Genomic DNA, 16096 nt, shown 5'->3' with positions numbered 1-16096 from the left:
TGCTGGCTCCACTGGCCTTGAGGCCAGATGGTGCTCCGGAGCCTGGGCCCAGACACTGAGTTAGAGCAGTGGTTCTCGAAGTTCGGTCCCCCCAACAGCGTCACCCGGGAATTCCTAGGTTCTACCCAAGAGCTACTGAATCAGAAACTCTGAGGGTAAGGCCAGCACTCTGGGTTTGAACGAGCCCTTCAGGGACAGTGATGCAGCTGAGGTCTCAGAAGCGCTGGTTAAGAGCCACAGGGGAAGAAGCCGAGACTCATCTGGGTAGAACCAGCCTTCATTCACGGGCTTGGGACTGGCAGGTAAACTGAACAGGATGGCGAGGGCTGGCCGGGGGAGGAGGCCGGAACGCCCAGGGGGCTGAGACACAGGGGGCCTCCGATGGGGAGACGGCGGCTGAAAGCTGCATAAGGAGCTGCTTCCAGAAGGATACAGACATGACGCCACATGTATGACGTCTAAGACACATGCAAAATGACCACCAAGTCTGGACTGCAGCTACAGATGTCTGGGGGAAAGGCACACACAGGAGAGAAGCATACAAATGTAGCATGTGTGACAGCATGCGCAGGGAAAGGCAAAGAACTCATTTAGGATGGTGGCCCCGGGAGTTTGAGAGGAGAGGGCCTATTTCTGCATTTAGTTAAGGCTTCCTGCTACCCCCTTGACAGCACTGCTACCTTCTCTCACATTCTGTGCCAGCACATTTCCTATGCTAACTTACACGAGCATTATTTTTTTTAATCGAGGTGAAATTCCCTCTAAATTAACCATTTAAAAGGGAGCACTTCAAAGACGTTCTAAATTTTGTGACACCGTGGCCTCTTTCATTCCAAAACGTTTCCATGGGCCCCAAACTCTGTACCCAGGAAGTAGCCACTCCCCATTTGCCCCTCCCCCAGCCCCGGGGCAGCTGCCAGTCTGTTTTCCATCTCCATGAATTTACAAACATTTCGTAGAAAGGAAGTCACAGGATAGGTGACCTTTTGAGTCTGACTTCTTTCACTTGGCATCACGTTTTCAAGATGCCTCCGTGTCATACCAGGCACCAGAACTTCACTCTTTTTTATGACCGAATCATGTTTTATTGTGTGTCTATGCGGCAATTCGTTGATCCATTCTTCCATCCGGAGAAATTTACATTGTTCCTGGCTGCGGTGAACAGTGCCTATGAACAGTCCTTCTCAAGTATTTGTGCATTATTCATACATGTGTGTATCGACCCCTCCCCAGCTCCCCACTGCCCCACCACAGTGAACTTCCAAATGATTGGGACCTTAAAAGCTTTTATCTTTTCCCCCCCCAGAACCCTAGGCCCTGAGTTTTACACTTAATAGGTACTCCACTACTGCCTGTTAAAGTAAACTGAACACTTTCTCTTTTAACTGTTGTTGTTTTAAAATGGATTCGCATGTGTTCCTTATGACTAGCCCCAGGGGGTGACACAGAGGCACAGACGCCTGGTCATCAGCACCTAAACGGAGAGGGCAGGTCAACAGTATTCAGCACGGTGTGATTCAAGGGCCTTCAAAGTGGTTCCAGTTTGTTGGTGGTGTTGCGGTGCTAGCTGTGGTAGACTGTTGCTTACCCAAGGGAGAGGGACCTGTGTCCTGGGCCCCACTTTGGTCCTCTTCTGGCTACGCCCCCGGCCACGCCCCTCCCTACTGGACCAGAAGCCCAGTCCCTGGGCCCACGCTCCAGGGCCCTGCCTCCGCCCCACATCCCTGGCCTGCTGCCAGAGCCTGTGTGCTCCTCTTGGAGCTGTCCTGACTGCACGGGGCGGGACATGTGTGCTCCCAGGCCTAAGGGGGAGGGGGTCGTGAGCCTGAAACAGGGGATGGGGTGTGGTCTAGGAAGAGGGGGTGGGGGCAGCTCTTCCTATATCATGGGAGCAGGATTTAGAGGAGTCTGAGAATTCTAAATCCTTTCAGGTCATTATGGAGGTACTTAGGTCGTGGAAGGAGATAAATCATTCAATAAAACGTGCTGATTTCAACATTTCAAATACATAGATACATGGTATGTGGGTCCCTAGCTGAGCTCTTTTTCTGACCGTTGCAGATGTTACAAACGTTCAGAAAGTCCAGGTTAAATATCTGGTCCATCACCCCTTTCCCCCTCTTGGCTTCAGGGCCGGGGGGTGGGGGGGGCTTGCTTCTGAAAGTACTTGTTCTAATAGCTCATCTTGCTAGAAGACTTGGATCTCGTCCCTAGCCCAGGCTGGAAAACAACCACCAACCACCTCCCACCCCTAACCACCCCCCACACCCCTCCAACTGCAGTACCCTCTCTTCCCACTAGTCCCTTTCTTTGTTCTCCAGGTGTTTATACAGCACACTTCTCTAATACCCCTTCTTCCCCACCCAAACACCCACCTGCTGGCCATCAGCTTGGCCAGGTGCCCCTGTGTGGAAGTCCTTTGTCCTCCACACAATCTCTCTTTTTTTAATCATCTTTTTTATTATTATGTTCAATTAGCCAACATATAGTACATCATTAGTTTTTGATGTAGTGTTCAATGATTCATTAGTTGTGTAGGATGCCCGGAGCTTGGCACCACATGTGCCCTCCTTAATGCTCATCCCCCCACTCACCCCCGCTGTCCCCGTTACCCCCATCCCCTCAGCCCCTCCCCCCTCCCCTTCTGAAACCCTCAGTTTCCTCACCCCCGCCCCTGGAGTCCTGAGTGTCTCCTGGTTTGCCTCCCTCTCTAATCTCTTCCCATTGAGTTTTCGCTTCCTTCCCTTATGGTCCTCTGTGCTGTTCCTCATGTTCCACGCATGAATGAGATCCTATGATAGTTTTCTCTGCTTGACATACGTCACTTAGTATAATCCCCTCCAGGTCCACCCATGTTGATAAAAACAGTGGGCATTCATCTCCTAATGTTTTGCTTCTCAGACAACCCTCAGGTCTGACTTATCCGTATCTTATTCGCTTCCCTCCCCACGTGACCAAGACAGACTGCAGAACAAGCTTTATTGAATTTATTTGTGTTGCGTATATACAGTGAAAACCACAAATGCTAAAAGAAGCTGAAAACTTGTAAGAATGCGCATCCAGGCATTAAAAAAACTTAACAAAACTCTGTTTTTAAGTAAGGAGGTTAACTGTGGAAAAGAAATTATTAATGGATAGCTCTCAGAGTGAGAAAAAAAAAACTAATAGTGGTCTATTCTAAAGAAAGGGGGTAGGGACTAATTACCAGGGTCACTTGACTAAAGGGTGTCTACCTAAATAAACTGTTCACTATGGAAGTAGAAAGGAAATCAAACTCAATCACTCCAAAACCTAACATTATCAGAATGGCAAAGATACAGTATCAGAAAAAAGAGATGTTTTATCAAGAAAATGCAAAAGCCAGCATATGACTCTACAATGTCATGTTATACCATCATCAAAACCAAGCCCCAAGGATTTAAATTTGCTCTGGCACCTCACTGCTTCTATGGTTTTTTTTTTTCTTATAGAAGGCAGCACCCCACTCAGAATTTAAAGGCACGGTTAGATGGCAGACACAGTGAGAGGTATAGCGAGAAGAAACTTCTGGGTCTCCTAAGAAAATGAGCTAGGGCCTGCCCAGGCATCCAAGGAGAGCACTCCCTTAGTGTTTGGTATGTTCGGGAGATGGAATAGAGGGAAAGGACTTGGGGGACTGGCTCACTGGGGACAGGGTGTGCAGGGACCTATCCAGTCTAGTGATTTCTGAGATATGTGCCTTCAGGAATGAGGGGAAGTAGAAGCTTATCTGATTTCATCACCTAAGGCTTCCAGTTTGCAGAAAGTTAATTGTTCTCAGGCTTTGGGGTTGCAATCTGGCTTTGGGCTAAAATCTTGTGAAACAGAAGCTGCTGAGGGGGAGAGACTAGAAACTGGGCTACGGGAAGGTGTCTTCCTTAAAGCTGGCGTCAAGAGCTCTCCAGGAGCCCAGGGTCTTAAGTGCTTAAAAAAACAGCATATATACAGCATTTGGTATATTTCTCAGCAACTAGAGAGTCCCAATGGTCTTGGGATAAGAGGTCAAATACTGATGAGCTAACCATCTAGGGGAGCACGAGAATCGTCAAGAAATGTTCTGCCTCCTAGGGAGGTGCTCACTGGTGCGAAATTGGCAATGCGGGCGTGTGCAAAGAGAGAACGTTCTAGAAGTTGCAGGGATTCGGGGGTGTGTGTGCAGGGATACGAGGGTGGTGTCTCAAAGGGCAATGGCTAACTGGGGGACTGGCTGTGCAAAACTTTTCTCAGAGACCCAGAATTTTCCGTCCCACCACCTCTTCTCAGAGCCTTTGTGAAGCTTGGAGCAGCAATCAAAGAACGGAAGCATTTAGCCAGGCTCCTGACCTGAAGGCCAGTCCTTGGGTCAGATCATCTGGCCATTTCCATCCGAGGGAATTTATTTTATCAAGGGAAATGACCACCACCTCTCAGTAGCTCTCACAAAATGTTTTTTGCTTCCTCTCTTCTAAAGCTCGCTGTCCAGAGTGAAACATGTCGCATTGCTTTTGTAGAGGAAAGGCTGGGTTTTCAGATGTTGGCGGTGACTGTACTGAGTGAGGGTTAGGCTTTCACGTCATTTGTTATGTTAAAATACTTACTGGCTTTAATTGTGCTTTTAAGGTGCTTTTGCTTAATAGAAAGTGGTTATAGGAAATAAATCACTACATAGCGTTAATGCGACTATTGGCAACAATTCCTCCCACCGGGAGCTGTTTACTGCATGATTTCCGATATATGGGTCCAAGCTTTGGCTTTCTCCTTGGCCAGGGAGAACCAGACTGGCTCTTCCGGCTCTGCTGGCGCCTGGACCACAGCTGGGAGTGTGGAAGACCGCCTGGTTTCTTTGGCCATGGCAGGCACTTGAGTTATCTTCTGATCTTTGAATCCTGCAAGAACCACAGCGAGTGACACACAAGCGGTAGGAAGCTCCCGAGACAATGGGGGAAGTGTATGGGATACAGTAAAAGTTCTCCTCCTTTCAGGTTTCCTCGAGCTTCTAACAGTCCCGTGCATGTGGCCTGCTATGTGCGGTCTCTCGAAGGGATAAGATCTATCTGGCTCTGGCCACGGGGGCCTGGGCATGGGAAGGCCCAAGAGAAAATACCAGCCAAGCTTTGGGTGGTTATTACTGGACTGCTTCACACTTATAAATCGAGACCAGAGAGGAAACATAAAATATGTCATCTATTCAGTTTTTTTACATTTCAAATCAGGTCATGTTATCTCTGTTTTGCTGATCCTTGTCATGTGAAATGACAGGAAGGACTCAGTAGATCCACCCAGTACAAGTCTGTGCTAACGAACACTGGACCAACTACTGTGGCCCAACACAAGACCTCCCAGTCCCCTGCTTCTACTCCTTCCTTCATCCTGCTTTACTGCTGACTGACTCAGTGCCTTTGACTCAACCCACATGCGGGGGACACATTAGAATCGCCTAGGGCTCCCTCTCTCTCTCTTTTTAAGCAATCAGACATTTATTTGATCAATTAGAATTGCAGTTCAGGAGACACAGATTTGGGTAAAAGTCTGACTGCTGCTTTATAACTAGAGATCTTTTTATTTTTTGAGAATTTATTTATCTTTTTGACAGAGAGAGCATGAGCAGGGGGAGTGGCAGGCGGAGGGAAAGGGAGAAGCAGACTCCCTGCTGAGCAGGGAGCCTGCCATGGGGCTTGATCCCTGGGATCAAGACCTGAGCTGAAGGCAGATGCCCAACTGATGGAAGCACCCAGGCGCCCCAGCTAGAGCTTTTTTTTTTTTTTTTAAAGATTTTTTATTTATTTGACAGAGATCACAAGTAGGCAGAGAAGCAGGCAGAGAGAGAGGAGGAAGCAGGCTCCCTGCTGAGCAGAGAGCCCGATGTGGGGCTCCATCCCAGGACCCTGGGATCATGACCTGAGCCGAAGGCAGAGGCTTTAACCCACTGAGCCACCCAGGTGCCCCCCAGCTAGAGCTTTTATTTAAAACTACCAATGCCCGGGGGTGCCTGGGTGGCTCAGTTGGTTAAGCATCTGACTCTCGATTTCAGCTCAGGTCCTAATCTTAGGGTCTCAGAATCAAGCCCTGCATCAGGCTCCAGACCTAGAGCCCGCTTAAGATTCTCTCTCTCTCTCTCTTTCTTTCTCTCTCTTCCTCCCTCTCCCCTTGCTCCTCCCTTCCATCTGCAAAATAAACAAACAAATCCTTTAAAAATATAAAAATAAATAAAAACACCAATGCCCACACCATTTCCTGAACTACAAGAATTAGAATCTTTCGCAGTGGCACCAGGGCCATCTGTAATTTTGTAAATGCTTAAAAAGCTCAGCAGATGATTCGAATGCACAGTTGAGAACCACCTGACAGGAGCAGAGGGCCCGTGAGGTTGTTAACAGCTATCAGCAGGCCAGGTGCCATGATTTCATGGCCAGATCACGGCTTCCTAAGTTCCTGGTCTAATTCCTTTATGAAGGGGATCAAGGCAGAGGACAAAACTGATTCCATACAAATCCACCCTCCCCTCCCCCTGCTCCTGCTGTAAAGAAAATCCCCCTGGCACACACCTGTACTGCTGAGACCACATTCTATTCTATCCGAGCCCTGTGTTTGCTTGGCTTTCAACATCTTCCCTGCTTAGAAGGTGGAGAAGCAAGCCTCTGAAATAGTGAAAAGGAGCAATTCGGGGCGCCTGGGTGGCTCAGTGGGTTAAAGCCTCTGCCTTCGGCTCAGGTCATGATCCCAGGGTCCTGGGATCGAGCCCTACGTCGGGCTGTCTGCTCAGCGGGGAGCCTGCTTCCTCCTCTCTCTGCCTGCCTCTCTGCCTGTGATCTCTGTCTGTTAAATAAGTAAATGAAATCTTTAAAAAAAATTAGAAAAGGAGCAATTCGACACCACTGGGCCCATATAGTGGATTATTTTACAGTGTCCCTGGGGCTGTGGAAGGTGAGAAAGTACTGCTTTGCTAAGAGCTGGAAAGGAGCTTGGTGTTTTCCTCTGGAATCACAGCCATGGGAACATTTTAGTGAGTGATCACAACTCTGTGTCTATTCCAGTGTCCTTGATGAGGCAGAGGACTGGGAGGCCCTGGGAAAGTCACACAGTGGACCCAGAGTGGTCCTCACAATTGGATTTTCCTGAAACAAGCTAATATCTGTACCTAATGGAAGAGTCATGTGAATTATGAGGCTGATTTGGGGAGGAGGAGGGGTTGGGGAAAGACATATTTTGTCTGAAGTGGAAATTGCAGAAGTTTCCCAATATGCTGCCAGGACTTTTTTTGGAGGGGTTTGTTTTTACCTCCTTTGGTAAACTTAGGTAGCTTCTTCTCTGCCGTCTTCTCCAGTTTATTGACATCAGAAGCAAAAGTCTTTCTGGAGTGGTTTTCAGTTGCAAGACCAGCTCCCTTTAATACAACAATGAAAACAAAAACTTGTTAAGGCCTGACATGGAGGAGTGATTGGTTATTCAGCGGCAAGCCCTGTCCTATTATGAGCTCCACATTAGGCAAAAGGAAAGAGAGCGAGGGAAGGAAATAGCACCGAGAGGACCTTGGCTCAGAATTTAGGTTCACAAAACCTCAGCTGGTTCAAGTTTACCACCTTTGAGATCTGGAAGAAAAGGTTGTCTAAACATACAAATAGTGTAAACAGGTTAATGTAATTATCTAACTTGAAAACAACCTTCTCCCTAGCACATTACCAACACTTAACAGCACGCTAACAGAGTGTGGGGATTACGAACAAATCTTTTCAAGGAATTGAAGTGAGTTCCACAGGATCTCACTTAGCAAAACTGTTGACCTCTGACTTGCACTCCTTATACCAGAAAGAGACACAGCTATGGGTCTTTCCAGAATTGTACAGTTTAAACTTTTTGAATGCACCTCACCACAACTGGTCTAAATTACTGAGTCTAGGTACCCTAGTGCATTTCCCCCGATGAAAACTTCGACCAAGGCACGCTTTGCCCCTGTATGTCCTACTCCCATAAAAATACTAATGATGAAAATGAAAAAAAAATCTTTCAAGGAGAGTTAAACAGATCCTAATGTGATCCCTTGACAGATAAAGTGAGCAGTTAAAAGTACAGGAAAGTAGACATATCTCTTGGTATGTAAATGTGATATGTTTTCTTAGGTCAGGGTTCTGCAATTTTGACAAGAGGGGCTCTCATTCCAGCACCTCCAAAGACATGGCAAATGGGATGTTGAAAGCTAGACACCATCCCGTCATCCCTGATCCACAGGTGGGACCGTTAGTCTAGTTCATCACGTAACTCTGCTTCTTGCCTCTAGGGATGGGCCTCACTAAAGTGAACCAATAGTCAAAGCGCCAGATATCAAGCGTTACTTTTATAAGGTCAGTCATTCTAGATGATATGGAAAGGTGCCCAGAAATGAAATGTCAAATGAAAAATAGTATGTATGGTTCGATCACATTTATATCTTCTTCAATACACACATATTCGTAGGCATAAAATGCCTGTAGGGATAGTTATTCAATTGTCCCCCCAGTGGTTACCTTTGGGGTTTTTTTTTTTCTGTAACTTACTGTTACTGTTACTTTCCTCACTGCTCAACCGATTTCACGGAATCCTGCTCTGGAATAATAATCAGGACAGAGTTTGATGTACAGAAGCTTCTCATAGCCATTACGTTTCACAAACCCTTTCAGAGCATAAATTGGACACGTTATTGTCTGAGTACCAAGCAAGACTCTTCCCCACAAAGAAGCCCGCGCCTTGATTAGTGCACCCAGAAAGGTGGGGAGCTGTGGACTCAGCAAAGTTTCCAATGCAAGCTTAGCCAACAAACTCTAGTAACCTTCTGGAGTGTTCTGTGGGTTGCCGCAAGTTCTCCCCCATGTCTAGGCTCTTTGGCCTCAGGCTTGGCTCCAGCTTTGTTCTTGGTTTTTGTCTCTTTCTTGGGAATTTGGACCTGGGAACTCTTGTGCTTCTGCTTTACCGTGGTTATCCAAGCTGGCTCTGAGGCTGTGCAATCTGAGTGTTGGCCAAGAGCCTTCCCTGAGGAAGGAAGGAGAGCAGTTAGAACAGAAGTGAGGCAGGCAGGGTCTCGAGCCAGGCTGGAGCCCACCCACGTTAATGTACCAGATGGGATCCTTGTTAATTGCCAGATGAAAATGAACAGGGATTCCATCGAAAAGGGTCCCCTTCTTTGGTGCCATCCCCACAACCTGGCAAGGCAGGAACTCCTCGCATAGATCAGTTTGCGTACCATCCTCTGACTGGCCCCTCGCCCTCCCTTGTCCATCCCTCTTCCCATCCCCAGATTAGGGTAGGAGCGGGGTGGCCGAGTGGGCTGGGAAAACTACCAGGAGGCCAGAGGCTCAGGCTATCGATATCATTCCTCGAAGTCCAAGGAGTATCTTATGATATTTGACACTACATATTCCCTTATGCAGTCATGTGATTACGTGGGTGTGGTTCTAGGTGTGAAGACCATGGGATGGTCCATGTGAAGGTACAAAGGCTTTGAGAGAGATTAGTGCTCAAAAGATCACCTAGCTCTGGATTCTTAGGCATTTCAGGTGTGGGAAGCAGCTGTGGAAGTAAATTAAGATTTCAAGCTGAGAGTCTGAACGTAGTGTTCTACTAATGAGTTGGCTTTTAAAAAACACATGGTGGGGGTGCCTGGGTGGCTCAGTGGGTTAGGCCGCTGCCTTCGGCTCGGGTCATGATCTCAGGGTCCTGGGATCGAGTCCCACGTCGGGCTCTCTGCTCAGCAGGGGGCCTGCTTCCCTTCCTCTCTCTCTGCCTGCTTCTCTGCCTACTTGTAATCTCTGTCTGTCAAATAAATAAATAAAATCTTAAAAAAAAACACATGGTGTTGTGGGGGGAGCATAATATGTGTCTAAGTATTTCGGGAAAGGCATAATATCCTATTGAAAGGGAAGGTGTCCAGAAGGAATAGGCAGATGGTGGCGTGTCCATCACAGAATGTGGATGGATGGATGCCCCCGGGAAAGGGAAGACTCAAAATTAACTATCCCCAAATCCATCAAGCCACAAGCCAGCCCTATCAAAATGACAGCTCAGCAGGCAAGGCTAGAACAGACTTTGATCTCTACTTGGTACCTCCTTGTCCTCCAGAAGAGAGAAAGTCTCACCTGGGACCTTGTAAATGGGTTGCTTCTTGGCCATGCTTTCGGACTGGGGCCTGGTCTGTTGCTTCTCTGCAAGGTCAGATGCTGTGCCGGGGTTTTCTGCAGTGCCCTGGAGCCCCTGGGAAAAGCTTCTTTTGATTTGCTGTTCTGTGGAAGATGAAATCGGGCCCAAGGAGAGTGAAGAAAACTTTAAAAGATCATCTTGTTTCTCACTCTTGTACTTCTTCAAGGAAGGGACTTTTCTCAGGCGAACTCCAAAAATGGTTTCAACACCAGTCTCACCGGTGGATTCATCTGGATGGCTATTATTTCGATCACTGCTCTTGAGACCTTCTCCCTTGGAGTAAGTGCCCCCCACAGTGGAGACCTGCCTGGTAGAAGCCGTAGTGAACTTCATGGGTTTGGGATCTGGAAGCAGGGTATTCTTAAGGAGGTCTTCAGAGACTTGTCGAAATTTCCTGGTCTTGTTTGGAGAAGCTGGGCCTCTTGAGAGGGACCAGCTTCCTGGATGGCTCTCAGAGGTGGCGCCTACAGCGGCAGCACTTACAGAGCCCAGACGGACCTGTGACAGGTACTCAGGCTCTGTCAACACCTGGCAAGGGTATCTGCGATGGCGAGGCTGGTGCTCCTCAGACCTGTTCCAATCTCCAGGGACGCTCGCTGGACCTGCCAAGAAAAGCCGTGGCTGTAATTCAGCCCCCTCCTTGGCTTGGTGAGGGCCTCTGGAAGGCAGTGGCTCTTCAGAACTCTTCCATATTTCAGGAAAGCTTTGAGAGGCTGAGGAGACTTGCTGGTACTCGAGCTTGGCCGGTGCCATGAAAAGGTGTCTGGGGGGCACCTGCTCCTTGGAACTGCTCTGCTTCGGCTTGGTGGGGACACTTTCTGAACGTGGGAGAACTTCCCTGGGGCCTTCCGGCCGCCCCAAGGGCTGTAAAGGGTGTGCGAGGGGCAGCAGCTTGGAAGAGACGGCTCCCTCGGTACTGGCATTCTCTGGGCCCAAGAAAACTGGGTACTGGACATTAGACCTCAAGAAAGATTTGGAAAGTTGATTTGTAGATAGAGAATTAGCAGCGCTCTCCGAAAACACTTTTTCTGCCATAAACTTCACAAATGACTGGGAAGGATGCCTGGACACTGGTGGTTTCTTAGCGGATCTTTCAGCAACGGTATTCTCTATACGTGAGGACAACTCCTGAACCTTAGACCTTGATGAGAACTGGGTAGGATATTTGGAAGCCACTGGCTTCACATACATGGCTGTCCGGGCGGCAGCACTCTCAAAATTGTATGATATTTGCTGGACTCTGTATCTCCCAGGGGACTGGGAAGTCTTCTTGGAAGGCCAAGGCTCTGTAGAAGCAACCCTCTCGTTGGCAAACTTTTCTGGAGCTGCGGAGATTTGTTGCCTGACCGCTGCCTTGGTCAGGGCCTGAGAAGCCATTCTGGAAGAGAGCTGATCTGTGGAAACGCTCCTCTGGGTCAGGGAGCCGTCTGGAACCAGGAAGGCTGGTTGTTTGACCACTGTTTTTGTCAGAGCCTGAGAATGCATTCTGGGAGACAGCTGATCTGAGGAAATGCTCCTCTGGGCCACGGTGGCCTCTGGAGCCAGGAAGGCTGGTTGTTTGGCCACTGCTTTGGTCAGGGCCTGAGAAGCCATTCTGGGAGGGGGCTGCTCTGTAGAAATGCTCTTCTGGGCCATGGAACCATCTGGATCCAGGAAGGCTGCTTGCTTGACCACTGCTTTGGTCAGGGCCTGAGAAGCCATTCTGGAAGAGAGCTGATCTGAGGAAACACTCCTCTGGGTCAGGGAGCCGTCTGGAACCAGGAAGGCCGGTTGCTTGACCACTGCTTTGGTCAGAGCCTGAGAAGCCATTCTGGGAAGGGACTGCTCTGTAGAAATGCTCTTCTGGGCCACAGAGCCATCTGGAGCCAGGAAGGCTGCTTGCTTGACCACTGCTTTGGTCTTAGAAGACCTTCTGAGAGAGTGCTGTTCCATAGCAATTCTCCTCAGGGCCTCTGCGCCCTCTAGGGCCTCTGAGACAGGTTGCTTGACTTTTGTGCTGCCCCGGGACCTGACAGAGCATCTGGGAAGCTTTGGCTCGGCAGGGGCACTGCGTCGTTCTGGAGGCGCGCTCCTTTGTTCTGGAGGAGCACTGTGTTGTTCCAGAGGTGCACTCTGTTGTTCTGCAGGAGCACTGCTTAGTTCTGGAGGCGGGTTCCACTGCCCTGGAGGTCTGCCCTGTTGTTCGGGAAGCACGCTCTGTTGTTCTGGAGGAGGACTGCGCTGTTCTGGAGGAGGACTGCGCTGTTCTGGAGGCACGCTCTGTTGTTCTGGAGGAGGACTGTGTTGTTCTGGAGGAGGACCGCGCTGTTCTGGAGGCGCGCTCTGTTGTTCTGGAGGAGGGCTGCGCTGTTCTGGAGGCGCGCTCTGTTGTTCTGGAGGAGGGCTGCGCTGTTCTGGAGGCACGCTCTGCTGTTCTGGAGGAGGGCTGCGCTGTTCTGGAGGCGCGCTCTGTTGTTCTGGAGGAGGGCTGCGCTGTTCTGGAGGCATGCTCTGTTGTTCTGGAGGAGGACTGCGTTGTTCCGGAGGAGGACTGTGCTGCTCTGGAGGCGCGCTCTGTTGTTCCGTAGGAGGGCTGCGTTGTTCTGGAGGCGCGCTCTGTTGTTCTGGAGGAGGACTGCGCTGTTCTGGAGGCGCGCTCTCTTGTTGTGGAGGAGAACTGCATTGTTCTGGAGATGTGCTCCGTTGTTCTGGAGGACTGCGTTGTTCTGGAGGCGTGCTCCGTTGTTCTGGAGGACTGCGTTGTTCTGGAGGCGTGCTCGGTTGTTCTGGAAGACTGCTCTGTTCCGGGGGGGCACTCGCTGATCGCCGGGAGTCAGCTCGCTTCACTGCCCGCCTCCTGGGGTTCTGAGAAGTCTTTCTGGGAGGCAGTGGAGGCAGGGGAGCTCGAGGCTCCAGAGAAATGCCCCACTCCAGAGCAGCACTCTCTTCGCGCTCGGAGTCCTGCTGCTCGAATGAGGAGCTCAACCAGGACCGGTAGACGGTTCTGGGAGATGCCGGGCCTGGCACCAGGGCAGCACCTGGGGCAAGGCCCAGCCCGGGCTGGTGGCACCCTGCGGCGGAGGCACCCACCGGCTCTGGTGGGGCGGGCTGTGGCGGGACTTTGGGCCACACACCGGGCTGCGAGGGGTCTCTGGGCGGCAGCTCCGCGGATGCGCCCTCAGTGCCGGTGCCATCAGCCTCCGACGCTTGCGCGCCTCTCGCATTGGTCAAGGCCTGAGCAGAGTATGTGGGGAGCAGGGGCTCCATCGAAATTACCTTCTCGGCGGCGGCAGCTGTGGCCTCCAGACCCGAGAACACACTGGGCTCCGCTATGGGGTTCACGGAGGCCTGGGCAAGGCCTTGCGGAGGCCAAGGCTCCGCAGGAGCTGCCGGCATTTCTGGACCGTCGGGGGCCTGTTGTGGGACCAAAGGTCGCGTCGGGGACTGAGAGTCAAGTCTGGGGAGCTGTGGTGGCTGCACCGAGGCGTTCTGGTCAACCCCAGCACTTTCTGCTCCCAGGCACACCTGCTGCTCCACGACTGGCCTCAGGACCGGCCGGGAGGGACGTCGGGGAGGCGGCAGCTCCACGCAAATGCTCCGCTCGACAGCCGGGACCCACACAGGCTCCTGGAACGCTTGCTCGGTGATGGGTTCCAGCAGCGGGTGGGAATGCGGCCTCGGAGGCAGCGGTGGCGGCAGCTCCGCGGAAAAGAGCCCGACAGCGGTAGAAATTTCTGAACTCTTGGAGACTGGTTGCTCCACCCAAGGCCTCCCGAGGTGCTTGGAAGAGATTCTGGCAGGCATAGGCTCCGGAGGAGTGTCCCACTGGGCAGCCGCGCTGTCGGGGCCCGCGGAGGTCTGTGGCTCTGCCTGAGGGCTCGGCCGGGGCTGTACCGGCTGCCGGGTGGGCGAGGGCTCCACAGGGCTGCTGCTGGGGACAGGAGGCCTCGCCGAACCCTTGGACATTTGCTGCGGAAGGATCGGCTTCGAGAAGGACAGAGCCAGCCGCTCCACGGACACACCCCACTCTGCTGGGAGGATCTGGGAAACTGAGGCCACCTGTTGCTGGTCTGCGGGCTTCTCCGAGGCCTGGGAAGGAGGTCCGGGAGGCTCTACTTCGTCTGCGCTGCTCCACTCTTCAGCGCTGTCGTACTTCTCCATGTAGCCATCAGATTCTGTGGACATTTGGTCTTCAGGCTCCCCCAAGGTCTGGGCAGCTGAGGTGGGAGTCAGCAGCTCATCAGAACCGCTCGAGTTGCTGGAACTTTCTGAGTCTGAGACTTCTTGGTCATCGTCAGGCTCCTCCAAGGGCTGGAAGGGGTGGCTGGGAGCCCGTTGCGGCTCGGACCCACTCTCCTCCTCCTCCAATGCGCTCTCTGGATCCGAGGATGCTTCCTCGGCTTCCGTGTTCCCAAAGGCCCCCGACGAGTATCTGGCGGCCAGCTGCCGCTCGGGGCTGCTCAGCTCCCTAGCCGAACTCTCGGATCCTGTGAAGACGTCTTGGTCATCGTGAGGCTTCCCCGAGGACTGGAGAGAACCCCGGGGGAGCAGCTGCTGCTTGGATCCGCTCTCCTCCTCTGATGGGCTCTCGGGATCCGAGGACGCCTCTCCGGCTCTAGGCTTTCTCAAGACCCAGGAAAGGCTTCTGGGAGTCAGCCTCTCGGCAGAAATGCCTCCCTCGGCCCGAGCGCTGGCCGGGCCTGAAATGCTTGCTGTGAAAGCCCGGAGAATGTTTGCGGGTGACCTTTCTCTGCAGACGGCTGGAATATCTTGAACTGACTCCATCTTCAACTTGATAGTTTGCAGATCAAAGCTGAAAGCCTCCTCCCCTTCTGACTGGAGGTGGGAGGAGTCCATAAACACTTGTGCCTCCATAGCCACCGAGAAGATGACATCCTCCGAGGTTGTAGAAAGGCTTTCCGTCCCCGATGAAGCAGGAGCTCTGGCTTCTGGCTGCTCGGCTCCGGAGGCCCCGTCCTCCCGGCCTGGCGATGGACTCCAAACCACAGACTCTGCCCGGGCTTCGGGTACAGACTGGGACACTGGGGCTTTTCTGATGTTCAAATCGATGCCAGCCTTTCTCTTTCTCTTGCCATCTCCATCTGGAAGCGGCTCCTGGGGAGGAGTGCCTTGGGCATGCCGAGTCGCAGGCTGCTCCATGACTTGCCGCTCCAGAGACAGGTTCCGGAGATGGCAGTCCCTGGCATTCTTATTGGCGGGTGGGGACCCAGCCCTCTCACTGGGGACAAGCCCTCGACTGGATGGTTTAAACCTTCTTCCTTGCGGTGCACACTCAGTCGATCCTGAAGCACTCGATCCTTGTTTGCTGCGAAGCTTCCCTTGTGCCGCTGACTCCCGGCTCTCACCCCAGGCCACGCTGGCCCATGCAGCCTTGTCCACTGGCTTCTTATCCTGCATTTCGGTTCTCTTGCTGTGTTTCAGGCTTGAGACACCTGTACCCAATAGAAATAAGGGAAAGAAAAATATGCATGCCTGGGACATCCTAAAATCAGAGGATTCGCCCCTGCCCCCTGGGTACATAGTCACTACCGAATCTCTTGGTATAAAGAAGCTTCTAGGCAGAACGGGGTCAGGGACTTGGCTGCTATTAGCCTCTGCAGTTGGAAATGTTTACATCAAAGCGAAATCCCAATTTTATGAACAGATTACGAGGTCATCTCATCAACCGCCAATCAATGATCTGGGCCACCGTTAGGTGAAACACGATTTTTGAACCCAAGGACACCGAATGGATTCTATCCTCTGGGTGTAAAAGGGACGATTATTAAAGATAAATAAGAGAAAAAGATGAAAAAGAAAGTAAATTTAACTTTTACTTCCATTTCTTCTCTGTATGTGTGTGTGTATGTTTCAGGACAGTTTGGTGGTTTTGTTAGTTTTCATGGAAAAACGAATTTAGGGATATCCCCCCCTTTCTTTTTGAACCCACGTG

Source organism: Neovison vison, chromosome X (genome assembly GCF_020171115.1).
Source record: "Neovison vison isolate M4711 chromosome X, ASM_NN_V1, whole genome shotgun sequence".
NCBI lineage: Eukaryota > Metazoa > Chordata > Mammalia > Carnivora > Mustelidae > Neogale > Neogale vison.
Note: the sequence above shows the minus strand (reverse complement) of the source record.